The sequence below is a fragment of the Sturnus vulgaris genome, chromosome 7 (genome assembly GCF_052056855.1).
Source record: "Sturnus vulgaris isolate bStuVul1 chromosome 7, bStuVul1.hap1, whole genome shotgun sequence".
NCBI classification, from domain to species: domain Eukaryota; kingdom Metazoa; phylum Chordata; class Aves; order Passeriformes; family Sturnidae; genus Sturnus; species Sturnus vulgaris.
Genome location: NC_142249.1, coordinates 15,871,857 through 15,888,646, shown reverse-complemented (window position 1 = coordinate 15,888,646; position 16,790 = coordinate 15,871,857). Strand labels below are relative to the sequence as shown.

The 16,790-nt window shown below is 40.4% G+C and overlaps 1 protein-coding gene across 3 annotated transcripts in view; it reads right to left on the bottom strand.

Annotated features, from left to right (window-relative positions):
- Positions 1 to 7,890: 7,890 nt before the first annotated feature.
- INO80D (INO80 complex subunit D) overlaps positions 7,891 to 16,790 on the bottom strand; it is a 43,933-nt gene continuing 35,033 nt past the window's right edge. For 2 of the 3 annotated variants that reach the window (XM_014880280.2, XM_088167889.1), the window contains one exon: positions 12,110 to 12,508. The gene's annotated coding sequence lies outside the window, so the exon portion shown is untranslated. Of the gene's footprint in view, positions 8,029 to 12,109; positions 12,509 to 16,790 lie in introns of those variants that run through there. The other variant, XM_014880279.2, reaches the window with a different exon arrangement.

Here is a 16,790-nt window from a genome sequence, read left to right as displayed (position 1 = left end):
TCCATCACTGCACGTTTTTTTGTGAGCACAAGTAGGCTGCTCCCACCTGGAGAGCAACTCAGCAGGCACTGATCCCCTGAGCCCTGCCCTGAAGCTGGGGCAAAGACACCTCTGCAGATAACACTGCTAACATCAGATTATGTCCTTTGAGACACCAGGGCTCTGCTCCACCCCGTGCTGTTGGGGTGACTGCAGAGGAGAGCACCATGGCCTTCATTCTGCACCTCCACCATAAAGAACAGCATTTCTCTCCTGCACAGATCGTGACAGTAGGATTATTAGAGGGATGCCATGCATTCAGATAGGCCATTAGCGAGGAACAATCCCTAGGTAAATAATTAGCAAATTACATGTTTGAAAACAAATGGAGAAAACTTAATTCTTGATTGTTAATAGTCTGGCATCTTTCACATTAAAATTACAGCCAATAAGCAATTTCATATTGTGGGCATTACAGAGTAATATTTTCCTTTGCCAAGCTATTTTCCCAGAGTAAACAAAAACCTCTGAGAATGCTTATCTTAGTATAAAGCCTTGCAAGAAAAATAAACAGAATGATGTCCAAAATGAAAAATAAAATAGCATGTGCTGGTTTTACAGCACTGGGAAAGCCATAAAACTTAATACTCCAAGTTCAAGAGGTTGAAGCTGTTTGCTGTCATTAGTGTATCCTTTCTATTGAACACCATCTTCTACTGCAAATCAAGTCCTAACCAGCTGTTAGAAAAACAAGAGACAGAAGGAAAACAAGACTGAATTGTGAAGTATATGGATGATTTGTTCTTATGGCATTAGAGATGACCAAAGTAAAAAGAGGAGTTTCTTTAATAGTTCTGATGTATTTTAAGGATTTTGCACCACAGGCTGCATTTCAATTACAAGACCAGAGTGTAACAACAGATGGGATGTGATGCTTAAAACCCACCAGTTTTCCAGACAGGAAGTCTCCCACCAGGATGGCCACCCATATAGGACAGGGTAAGTAATGTGGGCTGGGGGCCTTATAAGGCAGCAAGAAAATTAAAAATAACTGTCACAGCTGCATGGATTGCAAACTGGAGCTCTGGACAAGAGAGAACTACAAGCAAGAGTTAGATCCACTGGGACAAGTTGGAATCTAAGACAGCAAAATCTGCAGTTTGTCCACCAGAAACAGTCACTGAGCAGCACAAAGACAGAACAAAGACAAGGAGGCAGATGTGAAGCAGAGAATATTCAAGGTGATGGTGAAGCCAGCTATGCTGCAAGGTGTCACAGGGATGCTGAGGTGCAGGGGACAATGGGCAGCCTGTGAGATGGACTTCCAGAGTGCATGCAGGCACCAGAATGGAAAGATAACTGAAAGGGAGGCTTTTTGTGCCACTCACTGATTCGGAACAGTTTGAGTTACACTGAGACACTGGCTCTTTTCTGTCTATAACCCCCATCATTTCCTGTACAGTTTAGATTATATTCAGAGTCACTAGAAGAGCTATGCATTGTTTGTCTCCTTCATACTCAGCTTAAACCAGCCTGATGGGGATTTTGGCGTTGGTTAAGAGCACCAGTCATAAAATCCAGCAAGAAGCAGGGAGAAACCGACAGAAAGCTTGTGGATAAATATCCCGTGTTACTGGGGGAAAATAAAGGAAAAGAGTGCCTGCAAGTGTTAAATTAATTGAGAGTTAAGCTGCCACTCAGCAGCCCTGTTCTCTGTCACCTGGCAAAGGCAGATGGCATCAGTGCTGCCTGTGGGCAAAGTGTGCCCAAAGCCAGGGACATACTCAAAGAGGCACAGCACGATCTCTGTGAAACACTTTGCTCCCCATAGCACAGGGCTGTGTGAAAGTAGCCAACATCACAGCAAACCAGGATGAGCAGGACTGGTAGCTTTTAAAGCATTTATAATGGGAAATGGTGTCTGATAAAGACATCATCTTTTTGGCATGTCATCACAGAAAATTTGCTACAGGCAGCCAGCTTACCAGGACAAGCAAAATATCACAGAAGCTTTACTGAATTTTTCTAAGATTGTTTGTCAACATCCTCATCCCCATCACTTGAAAGGGCCAACTGAGACCTTGCCTGATTCTAATTTCATAATTAGGGATATTAGGAATAACTCTGCCAAGCAAGGTCTCATACCTGGGCAGAGCTGGTAGAGATAAAAGAGACAAGTGAAGAGGATAAGGTTTGACACAGAACAATTCTGAGTTCTAGGAATCTAATTTTGCTTACCAGAATCTCTTCAGCAACAATTTTAGCTGCAGTCTGAGGTGAAAGGAGATGGAGAGGACAAGACAGAAACATTGTATAGAATGAGCAAAACACTGTGGGAAAAATGAGGAGAAAAAAACAACCTAAAAGCGATATTAAACTGTCGGACCCAAGGGAGAACAGGAAATTTAAAAAAAAAAAAAAAGAGATTATTAACAGAGGAAACTGGCAGACTCCACTGAGCAAACGTTAGTAAACAGAAAAATTAAATTCTGCAGAATTAAACAAGGCATTAAAATAGTTGGGGGGGGAAATAAACCCCCAAAAACGCAAGAAACCCAAACCAAACAAAAACCCAATAATCACATGCTCTCAGAAATAAGTCAAGTGGTTTTACTGACTTGAACATTCAACTGAACGAAAAAAGGTCTTTACTAAAGCAACCATAGCAAATGTATGCAAATTGCTGAGAGCACAAATTATAGAAGAATGGACATTTAAGGAGGTATCCTCTGCTGATGCTAATACTTGTCTCTTGATTCAGGCAGCAAGTTTAAATAGGAACATGCAGAGAAGAACCCCATGTGTCTTGGATTTCACCCATCCATATCCTTCTGGGCACTTAGAATCACCCCATCCAGCTGGGATTCCTAATGGGGTGATGGCAAAGAAAATGGAAAATGAAATCCAACAAAGGTTGTCTTTAAGACTTGCTCAAAACTGGTTGAAAAAACTTTAACGCCCTTGGAACTCAGGCAGCTCTCCTAACCCTAAAAGGGACTGGCATCATCATGGAGGGATACAGGGAAGCTGTAACCATGTACCACATGTCCCATGTGGAAATGGCAACAACAGTCACTTTGGGAAATTCTGTGAACAATTCCAGGGTCTGGTTCTGCACAAATTCCACTGGCACAAATGTGGACCAGCTCTGCCAATGTGGCACTATTATAACTGAGACTCACAGCTTGAAATCAAACCTTGGCAGAGTACTGGCCCAGATCTGACATAAATCAGCCTCTCTGTTCTTGCGGATGCTTTGGCACAAGTTGGCTGAGGAAGAGTTGTTGCTACCCCTTCAGCTGCAGTTTGGACCCAGTGCATTCCTTCCTGAGTGCTGCCACTCTCAGCACATGCAGAGCCTTGGTGCAAAAAAGCCACAGCTTGAGGAGAAAGGTTCCAACACACTTAAAACCCTAGAAAAAACAGGGTTTTCTTCATCTGTGAAGTTTCTTTTTAGCATGAGCTGTATGCTGTCAAGCTGTAGATGCTTGGATGCAGGACCAGACAGACAGGGCAGGGTGCCATATCAGATGCCAGCTGTGCTCCTGACGAAAGCCTTTGTCCTCCCTGGGGTCACAGCACAGGCTCATGGTACTGGTCTGCAGCTAGGAAGACCCTCTCCCTTCCCTGTCACCAGAGCACTTTCTCTTCTGCTGCAAAGGGCCATCACTACATCCAGCACAGTTGCAATGGGCAAGCTGGAGGTGTTTGAAGTCCATGACACCCTCCCAGGAAACATGGGCTTGCTGAACACAAGGGAGCTGGGAAAAGCACTGTTCAATGTGACAGCATTTAGGGCTGTATCAGCTGCCGAGCCAGCATCAGCTGCCTGGCAAGCACCACAGTAGGGCCCCACAAATCAGATTTGCAGGAGTGCCCTGGGGCTGGCTGATTACAAGGGGGTTTTGCCAGCAGAGCTGCACAGTATGAAAGTAAACACTTTGAATAGGCAGGAACCCGAAGCTGCTGCACAAGCTGAGCAGAAACAATCAGAGCCAGACTGAGCTTACGTTGCAGGACTCTCCTCCACAATATGGAGGAGATGTTGGCCACTGCAGATGAGATGTGGACAGTGAACAAGACCTGAGTCTCTTGGTCCTAAGGACATCTGTCAAGGAAGGTATTGGATGTAGACACAGAATTTCTGTACCACTGTTCCCCTATAGGAGCACAAGAATTCACCTGAATATCAAATCTATTTCACTTTCAGGGACATTTCTAGCACTTCAGTTTTTTCCCTAGGTTCAGTGGTACCAAGACTCTTCACTGGCACCTTCCACAATTTATAAATTAGCAATAATGATAAAACAAGGCAGCCATTCCTGGGCTGAACCTCATGCCAGCAAACATGGCAATCACCTCTGAGCCTCTTAAAACAAGCATCCTGTATCTCTAGTTCAGACCTGAAAGCTGCAGAGTACCAGCCCTATGCTAGGGCTATAGGCTCCAGGGGATACTGTGGAAGATGGCCCCCATTATTTCCTGCAGATGGGACAATTGCCTGTAACTATGGTGGGAGAGAGGTTGTCTTCACCTCTGCAGGAAGCCAGCTCCCAAATTTAATGAAGGTTTCTCCTTCCAATTGCTTCACCAAATACCAGAGCAACACTTGCTCTTGTAACAAAATGTCACTTGCTTTTCAAGTACAAACTAAATGAACTTTCCTGAGAAAATAATTGCCAGCTATTAAAAAGCTACTGTTGGAGCTTGAGAGAACTATTAAAAAAAAAAAAAGAGAAATGTACCACATTCTTGCTGAATTGATACTTCAAACAAAACCTATTTTTGTTTTGAAATGTGGCACTAGAACAATGACCAGTTGGTTTTGTAAAGTTTCAGACTGAGAGCCATGTAATCATTTTCTAAGAGCAGTATTTCTGTGTCGTTCATGAAAATAGTGGGGAAAAACCCCACAGGTCAGTCAGTCTCTGTCTTAGTCAGCAGAAGAGTCTCAATCCATCTCTCATCAAATCCACGCTGGGGAATGTCCCGCTCAGGACCAGAGTGGATGCATCTGCTTCGGCCAGGGAGTCATCCCCAGGGAAGAGCCCCCATTTTCCTAACTTCCACCTTCTTAGTCCTCATCACAGCCTCAAATCTTACCAAACAGCAACGTACCATTGCTGATTTTTTAAAAGCAGATTTTAAACAAGTATTTTCTCCATAAGAATCAATTCCTCCTCTTGCAATTTTGAGTGCTACTTGAGATGAAGCACTTTGAAGGATCAGCTTTATAATATCCACATGCACAGCCAGAATTGTATCAGTAACAGCCCAGAACTGTCTCATCTCTCTTACCCCTACTGTCCAATTGCCTCAGGCCCATAAACCTTGAGAACTCCCTAGAAAGGACAAGCTTGGGGTAGATTTTCTCGAGCTATATTGCACTGAATTCACACTGCTGTACTGTCCTTTTGTTGACTTCAAGCATCTGTTCTTTTCTGTCATCGCTCTGTCTTGATAAAGGTCTGGATGCAACACTTTCAGTGTACTCCCATCTCCCGGGAACACGAGGTATTAAAGCACAGTTTCATCTTTGCCACGAAACCTTTGCAGCACATGTTGGCATGAAAGGCTACACCATTCACTGACACTACTTACCCCTCGGCCTGAATTACAACCAGGTACTGTGAAATGCTGCCCTAATTAGGATGTCTAGAATAGCTGGGCCAGTGTTCATTAAAAGAGAAGTCAAATTACTGAATCTCTCTCATCAATCTCTGCTGGTTGTTATTCCAATGACCAGGTCAGCACTGAGACTGCTAATGAAAAACAGAACCTGGGAGATGGCCTCACCAGGACACAACTGCTCCCCCACAAGTCACAGTCTCAAACACACTGGAGATGGAGACAAGCAAAGAAACCACCATTGGAAGCACAAACCCTCATGTCAGAAAGCAGAGGCAAAAGACATCACAAAACAAATGGTGAGAGGGAGATACAGCAGCCATCTACTTACTGTGAAGTGTCCAAGGGGTAGTTCTGTCAAAAGAGAGGATATCCATCAAGCAACTGTGGAAAAGCCACTCTGGGAGTTCAACCCTGGCACTGGAAGGGCAGAGCCAGCCAAGGCAGTCCTGTTGGCACCAGCTGCAGCAGGGTGGCACAAACAGCACCTGTGTCTGAAAAAGGTGGTGGTGGCATTCCCAGTGCCTGACCAATGCCAGTCACATCCATGACTTGGCCTGGCCAGCCTGCCTGAGAGCTGACAAGAGCCCCACAGCACCATCATTTCTCATCCACATGCTAATCATCAAAATATACCAAACTCCAACTTAACCAGTTTTGTTGATGAAGCAGGTATATATTTTTTAAATCTCAGAAAACATAACATACATGAGAAAATTCTATTCTATACCCCTTAAATTAGACTTCCTCAAACTGAAAAACAAGATGAAGAGGATCTGGTCTCCAGACCAGTGATCCAGAGCTGGAAAGCACTATAATTAGAACCAGGACTGAGACTGAAGACCCCGGGTTGTTTGCAAAACCAATTAGCTAATGTCATTAGAAAGCAACAGAGAATAAGCAAGAGCCGACTCAGACTCTACAGCAATCTAAGCAAAGGACAGTTTAATAACTGTACTTACGATATGTTTCAAACGAAAAAAAATCACTTTATGGAGTAATTTCATCCTGGGCAATATCCATACATCTTGGACTTGGCAAAATGGCTTGAAGAAGAAGGTTTCATCATAGTAAACACAGCTACTTCACAGCAAGATTTATTAATACATCCAAAAGAAAGAAAGAAAATCATTTTGTCACACTATATACAGATAATACATACAGTGTTTTATACACATATTACATCAGTTTTTACACAAGAAAAATATACATAAAAATGTAAACTTTTGTATACAAAAACCCTTAAACAAATTAAACAAGGACCAGATAACAAAAGGAGACCAATCTATTATCATTTAATTGATTTTTTTTTTTAAATGGTAATACAGTACATTCATTGAGAAGTATGAGGAACATGTGAGCCAACCTTTCCTATTTAAAGGGAAAGTACAAACACAAGCTTTCCTCCCCGCCCCTGGAATGCTGTCCGTGAGCCTCCAGCACTAGAAGCAGTGGTGCAAGTTGCCATTGCTGCCAGGGACCCTGAAAGAAGGAACCCTTCTTCTTGGGCACCTCCGTGCACCACGCTCTCCCCAAGCGACACATCCAGAGAAGCAAGCTGGGCTGGGCTGGGCTGTTTGTGCGTATTAGCCAGGCTTCCAGCTAATACCATGAGACGGGACGCGGCGCTGCCCGTTTGTATGTTCCCTTTAAGCAGTCATTAAGGGGATTAGCGTTGCTGGAGAAGTTGCTTATTTTTCCCAATGTATGGTATGCTGAACACATGTGTCAGGGATGAGAGGGAAGAAGGAAGGGGTGTAAGAGACTGCTAATCCTTGCTACCATGCAGTTACTTCAAAATCAGGTACGTTTGCAAGCTACAATTCACTGGTTCAAAATACACTGCCTCACCTTTGCTTTCCCACTGCAACTTGTTTACATTTTAAACTCTAGTGACCGAACAACTGTATGAGGCTCTTTGTTACAAGGCTGTTTCTGATATCAAAGCATGATCAAGCTACCTTTAAAATGACACCAAACACAAACTTCTCGGAGACAGCCTTAAAAAGAGAGAGCATTCCCTCTAAGCACTTCAGCTTGTCCATTTGCCACCTTCTTTTATTAAGTCTAGGATAAATATATTTACCCTTAGCTGCAAAAAGGATATTGGTTGAGCTTCTGACATCTGTTTTGCTCCACTTGCAGATAAACATTTTTGGGAATTGGAGGGGAAAAAAAACTCAAAAAACAAACCCAAATTTTAAAAACCTCAGGCATAAAATAAGAAGGGAAGTATTTAACATGTTGGTGAAAAAACAGTTGCAGAAACTTGAACTTGTTGGAAACAAACAGACGATAGATTCCAATGAAGGCTTCTCACATTAAATAAGTTAGACGGGTTACAGACATCTTCAATAAAAACATCCATCCTCCACAAAGTATGTTAAAATGAAACACAATAGTGATGCACTGGTATTTCTCCTAAAAAGGACAGAAGGACATGAAATCTCCTTAGTGATATCAGTACTATTGAATGTAGGAGGTGAACAATGATTTACAAAAGTAATGAGGGAAAAAGAAAATCATGAATCATTAATTATAATTGGACAAAAGGGGGATGGGGCAGAATGCAATTCTGTATTCCTCAGAAACACCCGAAGGAAAATAAATACTTAGAAACTTGTGTTTCCATTTCTTTCACCTAAACGATGCTGGGAACAAGGGCTTGTCTGCTTGCTTTTGGTTTTTTTTTGTTTCCTTTTTTTCCTTTTCCTTTTTAAAATAACAATCCTTCTAGTAAAAATTCAAAAGACAATTACAAATGGCTTTAGATAATTAAGTCTCCTTTTTAAAATAAAACTTTGATAATGCATTTCTCCATTTCTTCTATATAATGCATCTTCAGTGAAAATAAGTAATAAGGGACAGCAATTTGCAAAATAAAAGTGTGGAAAAAAATCGCCAACCAAGTTTCATAACATATACACATGTATATGCAGGACATCTACACTCTATATACATATTTAATATAGGTATGCATGAGTATATATCAGGAGATAACCAACAGGTACATTCTCCACATACATAAACTGAAATAGCATAATAGGCGTGTGTGTATCAATCTATATTGTCCACACGCAGCACACAGACATACCCATACACACACCCCAACATATGTATCATAGAAGTCATGTATGGCTGCATGAAAGCTCAGATGGAACAGTACACCAGTTACCTTCTTCTAACAGAAATGCAAGGAAGACAAAATTCCATGGCTGAATTGTGGCCAGGAATAATTGTATCATAGCCATATTGAAAACATGGAACCCAGTATGGCTCGATGACAGAACGGGAGCAGCATTCTCCTCTGAAACTGAAGCCTAAGTTACACTGCACTTCAATGTGACTGAGCAGGTTGCTGACAGCTGCTTTCTGCTAAAAGGATACAGAAGCTCCATTTAGCCAGAAAACAGAAAATAAAACACTTAAGCCCATAATTTTCTTGCATAAGCAAGATCACCCAGTACACAATTAGATGCAAAGTGCTAGCATGTTAATGGTCAACTCTTCACTCTATTTTAAAATCTGTTTTATGGTAAAGTGTAACAAACTGTGTTTCTTTTGATATGTTTGATGAAAACCCCATTGCTCAGAACAGAGCACAGGGCTGCATTCTGCTTACTGCCTGTGTTATAGGAAACACAAATCAAACTTTCTTTTCTCCCTAGGGTTGAAAATTGGAAGGTAGTATTTGGTGGGTGCAGTTTTCCAATTTTGACCACTTAAATATAATGCTGGGTCAACCTTTTAATATGCTAGGAAGCTTTGCATCAGGTTCCATGAAAAGTTTGTATTCATCTGTAAATCAATCACAGTCCTACTGAATCACAATTGAAGCTGAGGAAGTTTGCATAAGTTCAAGCAGGTGCTCAGGGCCCAATTCAGCTACCACTCCAGTCACCAAGAGAATTTCCCTCCTGCATAAGCAGAGCTGGATTGGGCCATTAAAGCTGATTGCTGCTAGCAAGAGAAACTGCAGAGATGCAGGGACAAGGAGGAGCTGGAATGGAGGCAATGGAGCAGAGAAGCAAAAGAAGTTGGCATTTTGCAAGAGACCTCAACAAGAATAAATATAAAACAAAAGCAGAGACATAGCAAGGAAACTCCCCTTCGAGGGCTGAGGTAACACAAACCAACGGTGGCCAAGCTCAGATCAATCTCTGAGCCATCCAGACCCCTCAGAAGAATTTAAAACAACTTGTCTGGCACAAGTGCTTACCTGTTACACATACATTACGTGGATAGTCCCTCTCTTTAGCTCACACACTCATTCATGTTACAGCTAATGTACAGGTGTGTGACACAAGGTATATTCCATCTATCAATCTGTAGCATGTATGTACAGATTTAGATTGATTGCATTCATACATATTTATTGTACATCACGAGGGCAAGTCCACATTCAGCAAAATGCTACTGTTATCTCATATACAGATATATCTCTCTGTACAGGTGTGCACAAAAAGAGTCTATTCTCCTCCATAAAGGCATAAAGATTTATGCTCCTAATTACCATTACCACCAGATAAGCAGAAGAAAAGGCCTCTGACAACTTCTACCTCCCTACCCTTTTGCCTGTATGCATATGTGCCAGAAACAAATTGTGGGGAGAAGGAAAGGGTGACAGATGCCTGGGGGAGTATCAACATCATGATATGGAGGGGAATATTAAAAAAAATTGCAAAAAATTTCAAATTTCTGTCCCATACTAGAAGATCTGTTTTTCTAAAAAGGTTTTTTAAGTCATCAGGATCATCTTAAAAGTGACACTGTATGAATAAATAACAATTAGGTTATTTTCTTCAGTCTAAATAGAACAGAAGGAAGAGTAAGTCAATCCGCAAGAATGTTTCTGACTTCTCACAATTTCAAGCAAGAGCTCTCATAAAGAAATCTTCCTTCTCCAATTATGAAAAAAAGGTAAGTGGTCACAATCAAATTCAGAAATTCACAGCCTAAATGAAACTCCCTTGACTGGATGCATATTTTGTTCTGCAATCCCACAATAGCAATTTTGGGATAAAATTGATATACACAAATATCCTCAGAAGAGAAAAAAAAAATCTACTTTGAAGACAAGATCCTTTTATGGAATGGAGACAACTGCACAAACAGTACCCCTTACAATCTAATTGGAAAACACAAGTACACTGACAACATTTTCCAAGTCAGACCATAGGAGATTCGGGTATTAATTGGCAAAGATACAGCAATTCTCATGCCTCTCCATCCCACCAAATGCAAACCTTCCCATTCAGTTTGTCCTGAAAAACTTGTTTCTTCCATCACTCCTCCTCCCCCATTTGTTTTATTTAAAGGCTGTCTTTGGGAGCTTGGTATTTTCATGGCATTTTAAACAGGGCTCAAAGCAATTCATTTGAAAAACAGTAAAATTGACATGATATCAGAGTTAGCCTTATAACAGAAGATTATATAGTAGAGAGTTTCAGTTATTTATACAACAGTGAGGACATAACAACCCCCTACTAAATAATCACATTTCTACAATACATTCCATCACCTCTTGACTACTTTTCTCTTTACAAAACTATGACCTACATACAATATACACATTCGTATCGCACATACATCCCCCCCAATGCATATTTTTTGTGTGTATATATAATACATACATGCACACAAGCAGTCTAATTCTATTTATAAGTCACAGTGGGAATTCCTTTGTGAGGAAAGGAGGGGAAAATTCCTGAATAAGACACTGTAGATTCCTAATGTTCCAACTTTTCAAATTCCAACTCACAGAGCTAACTGGAAATAAATACATCAAAAAAAAGAAAAGGTCTTACAAACTTGGTTCACAACTCCCAGCTACAGTAGTTGGATTGTTAAATTTGATCTATTTACCCTGTAACTAAATTTCTAATCATAGGTACAAACCACGGATAAATTATTGCAGAATGTAACACTCAAAATTTAAAAAGAGTTATAGGAACAGTAATATAAGGGTTAAAAAGAGTTCTATACTTGTTGATACAGGATACCATTTTATTTTATTTATATATATATCTATATATAGATATAGATATCTGCAAGGTAGCAAAGAATAGCTGTACACCTTGACACGGCAAAGATCCAGTGTAAAAAGGTGCTTCACTAGTTTGTTTTTCCAAAAAAGCTTGTATATAATTTTATAGCTATTAAAAACACATATGCAACATAATTCATTACACTCAATACAGCTTTAGTATAAAACTTATAATTTATGAGGTGATGTTAATAGCATAAATTAATATACCATTTCTCTTAAAATCTACAATAAGTATTCTGAAAGCTCATTGGGGAAGGGTATCTTTAAATAAAAAGTTTAAAGCTGAGCGTGATGAAAAAGGTTCTGTATGTTGAACTTGAGATGAGAGCCCCGAGAAGAGAAAGAGTCCGTAAGCCAGACACCGTTGACTATAAAACTGAACAAAGATTTCTCCTTCTTGCGCTCTCACTTAGGTGACGCTCTACCTTAAATTATTATTTACTTTTAAAACTATTTAATTTTTTTTCTTTTTTTCCTTTTTTTTTTTTTTTTTTTTTTTTTTTTTTGTTAACTGCCCTTATTTCCACAAGGAATCCCTGAGACATACCCAAAACTGTACAGTGAAGGTCATCACTGTTCGGAGAAACTGGTTCAACCCCTTCTAGTAGGATGTAGTATTTTGCATGAGAATCAAAGTGTCCATCACTTCAGAATGAATCTATTTGCACCAGAACCAACTACACTGTTTAAGATGCAGGTTAGAGAGTCACTTCAGGGTAAATCAGTCCACTCCAAGGTAGAAGCCAATGCCATCGCAGTTAGCTACATCAGAGCAATCTGCACCAAAGTTAAAGTTTTCCAGAGGATATCTGGGAACGTTACCTATCCAGAGTTCATCTCCGTGGGCACCAGCTGACAACGACAGAAAGCAGGTTAAACATTAGCATTTCTGGACCAAGTTCAACATGCCTATGTGGTCAACATGTGGGTTACTGGACATCTCACTGTGTGTGTGTTTGGGGGACTAGCAAGAGGAAGAGTAGGAAGAATGCATTTTTCTACAGCAAGTAAGTACAGTTTTATGGTCAAAAGCCCAAGTTTCATCCTGTTCACCTCCAGACCAAATTCTATGACCTAGAGTAGACTGAAAAGGTGCCAACACTTACTTCAAGGAGACCGATAAAGAAAGCCTTCTCCAACTATTGCTGTCAACTTAGAGCCATGCTCACTTTGTCCTTTCATGCTTCCATTACATTACCTCATTCCACAGTAGCTTGAGAAGGAGCAGAGTAGAACAGGGAAAAGCAAAGAACTCAACAACCATAAAAAGCACTAGGCAGCAAAAGGAAAATAGTCACTACTGTTTGGGGGTTTTTTTAAAAAAAAAGAGGCTGAAGATGCAAGTGAGAAAATTGTTTTAAGATGCATCTTAAAACTCCTTCTCCTCCCCCAAACATTTCTTTCCCTACAAGTTTTTGTCTAGTTTTAAAGACAAGACTGAAACTTTAACTGATCAGAACTAAGGTCGCTTATGACCAGACCACTCCTGAAGTCCAAGTTTAAGTTCAGTGAATACAAATTCAGATTTTTGTCACCAACCCTCCTCACTTTCATTTGGGCTTGAGTGTATAAAGAAAGAGTAATTTACATTTTTATTTGTGATTTTCTATTGATACGCATCTCAAAAGAAGAGGAACTTCTGAGAATGTAAATTCTTGCTAAAAATGCCTGCATATTCACTGCTAGCATGTGCATTCCCATGATCAATGTACCCTTAGCATCTAGTTCATGACATATTAGCATGCTGTGAAACATCTCCTTATTCACTGATCTGAAAAATACTTTGATCTATTGCACTGTCATTCTAGCATCCAAATATATGTTATGAATTGCAGAAATCTTTCCTCCTTTTCATTTTAGTCAGATTCGCTCAGAACTACAGAAGACTTACCAGCTGGCATAACTTACATTGGAGAAGGGTCTGAGAATGGGAAAATAGATGCAAGAATGATGAAGAATCTAGAGTGGAAGGAAATAAAGGAGGTACAAGAAGTAGCCCACAAATCCCCATCACTAAATGTTACCCAAAAGATCAGAAAGACCTTGTTATCAGAAGGCGAGAAAGGACCTAAAGGTCCTGCCAGCAGACTAGCCCCAAACTATTCCTTCAGTTACTATTTCTGCCACCACTGGACCTTGCAAGAGGTCTGCACAGAAGACTCCTTCACATGTAAAAATACAAAAGAAAAAATACCCCAGTTCCACCAGGGAAGCTCCCTGGACAGCCACACAAATGTTTCTCTGCTGAAGATCACTGCAGGTAACTTCTCTATCATTTGTCAGCTGAAAGCACCTCCTGCCACCGTCCTGCACCCTGCAAGTCTTGACAGGTTAACTGCAGGTAGCTGGCTCTTCTAAAAATTTTTCCCTCCTCTCTCCCCAAAGGGTTCATACTGTTGGGAGAATTCATGAGCGGATTTAGCTCACTGCAGCACAAAGTCAGGGAGAAATACCCTTGGAGGCCTGACAATGCCTACAGGGATATGCAGCAGCAAAGAGGCTGCAGGAGCTCAGGGAACAGCTGGAGCTCAGAAGCAGCATAGGTAGCCACCAGGGCCAGCTTCTCAGGGAAGAAAACTGCCCAGTGTTTATTGTACACCTTTGCAGGACTCTCTTGGCAAGTAGATTCAATCCCAGACTACATTTAGATGTGGTTACAGCAAGACAAAGTTTCATACTGAATTTGGCTACTGAATTAGCCTAGGTTCAGTCCTAGGTCTTTTGCCTTGGCCATGCCCCTAAAGCCAGTGGCAGCTCACAATAGAATATCCTAATTTTTCAATACTAATCTTCCTTTTATTAAAAAAAAAAATAAAAATAAAAAGCCACTTCCCTTGGCTTCTCTTTGCTACTAGGTACAATTCCTCTTTGACAATTTCTTTTCTCTGATTTTTGCCTAGCAGGTGATAAGCTTCTCAGGGTTTTCAATGCTTTCCAAAAGAGAACTGCAAATCCCCATTTCCAGTTGGAAATCTAGCTATTGCCATTTTCTCCACAGTGCCTGAGGCATATCTGCAACTGTGCTACCTCTCAGCATTATCAAATTAAAGCCTTTATGCTCAGCCATAGAGAGAAGCATGCTACTAATGAGAAGGGATCTAAGCAAGAACCTGGAGGAACTGGAAGGCTGGAGGAGACAAAGTTCTTGATTCATAATTATGAAGCCAAAGAACAAATCAACTTTGAGGTATCTAAGTGCATATGGTTCCCCTCAAAGCTGGTGTAAGGTCTTCCTAGGTGAAAGGAAATGTCAAAGCATGTCTTAAAGAATGCCTTATGCACCAGGAGAGTTATGAAGCTATTCATGATAAGCCTCTGTACACTGCCAAAATTCATCGTGTGTTAAGTACTTTTGTACAGAGACTAATTGAGGTGCTATTATTGCCAAAATTATGTAAATTATATTCTATTCTATGTCTAATTTCTTTTCATTCTTTAAAAGTCCAACCTTATCTGAAGAAATTAACTTTCATGTTCGACTAACCTTATTCCATTTGTCAACACACAAAGGGCACAACAGGTATTGAGCATCTGAAATTGCTACACTGGCTCTTTGGTGAAGGGGTGACAAGAATGCTAATTGCTATAAGAGCTGATAATCAAAAACATTCTTGAGGGAGCATGGATTCTACTTGGGAACCACATAAATAACAGCCTCAAGGACTGCCTTAACCAGGCCAGCAGGATTTCCCAGAGGAAGAGGTGTGGAATATCTCTTGACTACACATACCTCTCAAGTAGATCTCTCACATCCAACAGTAAGACACTGATGCACTAAAGTCAACAGGTTTTGTGGGTGTAGAAACCCACCTGGAATGATCCACCTTGTAAAGCTAAGATCAAGACCCGTAACTGCTTGGTAGCCATGTAACCATGAAATTGGTGGTAGTGAAAAAAAGAGAGGTGAACCAGGAAAAGGCAAGAGTGGTGGCCCGTTTCAGAACACTGTGGCAGACAGGACAGAGGGATTCCTATTTCAATTGTATACAAACTGAAGTTTATTTTTGAAAGTGCAGCTTTATTGCAAACTTAGTTTGCTCATGGAAAAATGTTACGCAGTCAGTTCTCAGGGAAGAGCCGTCAAGCAATATACAAAGATTGAAATCTAAGTGGGGGAAGAGACTTGATGTCCTAAGCTACTTTAAAGAAACACAGGTACATAAAGGCCATTGATTTCAAATGGTAATCATGGACCTGCATTGCTCTGACAGCTTTTGAAATTCCCTAAATCAATGCACAGATTAGGAGCTGGGCTCTGTTCTGAGTTAGTCCAGTACAAATTCACTGTGACCGTAGATCAGAAAGTTCCTCTGTAATTTATACCAACACAACCAAGCAGAACTTGGCTCTCAGTTCCTATCCTCTCTTCCCTTCCCAGCATTTGCTAAGAAAGAGAAATATGATGTGGGGCAAATATGCTCTGCACTAGCTGCAGTTTCATTACTTCATCAAAAGTTTGATGGGCACAAGAACCATTTCAAGACCAAAGTCCTGAAACCAATACATAGAAATTAACACCGTCTAAAATTACATGAATACACAAGCAGATTAAAGAATTCACCATTTGGTATACTAGTTTTCCACTCTTTGTCAGTCAGACATGCCAGCACATTGAAGAAGGTATATGAATACAACAAAAATCATCTGCAAATCAAACAGTTGTCTCCTCAACAAAACATGGGTAACATAATATAAAAATAAATAAAAGCCTTGTCAGATTTGCCTCATTCACAATATCACTGGGCATTCCTCAATCAGCAGGACAATCACAAGCAGGATTTCATAGGTTTCAATTAAACTTTTTATGTGATTTAAAAACATTTAAGTGTTACAAACATATTTAATTCACCACTCAAAATATTCGGCTTATATTATTAAGATCTATTTTACCAAGTATGAAATAATGACTTCATAACAACAGAAGCATGAAAATAATTTTTGTTTCTTCCACCCACATACACTTGCAATTTCAGAAAAGGACATATGCATCATCCATACTCTTTTATATTTAAAGAGGACAGATCATTCAAGAAAAGAGGGACAGTATGATTGCTACAATAGTAAGAAGACACAAGACCTATCCCGTTTAAAATCTGTTCCTTAGGAAGATGGAAGGAGAGGTTTGGGTCAGATA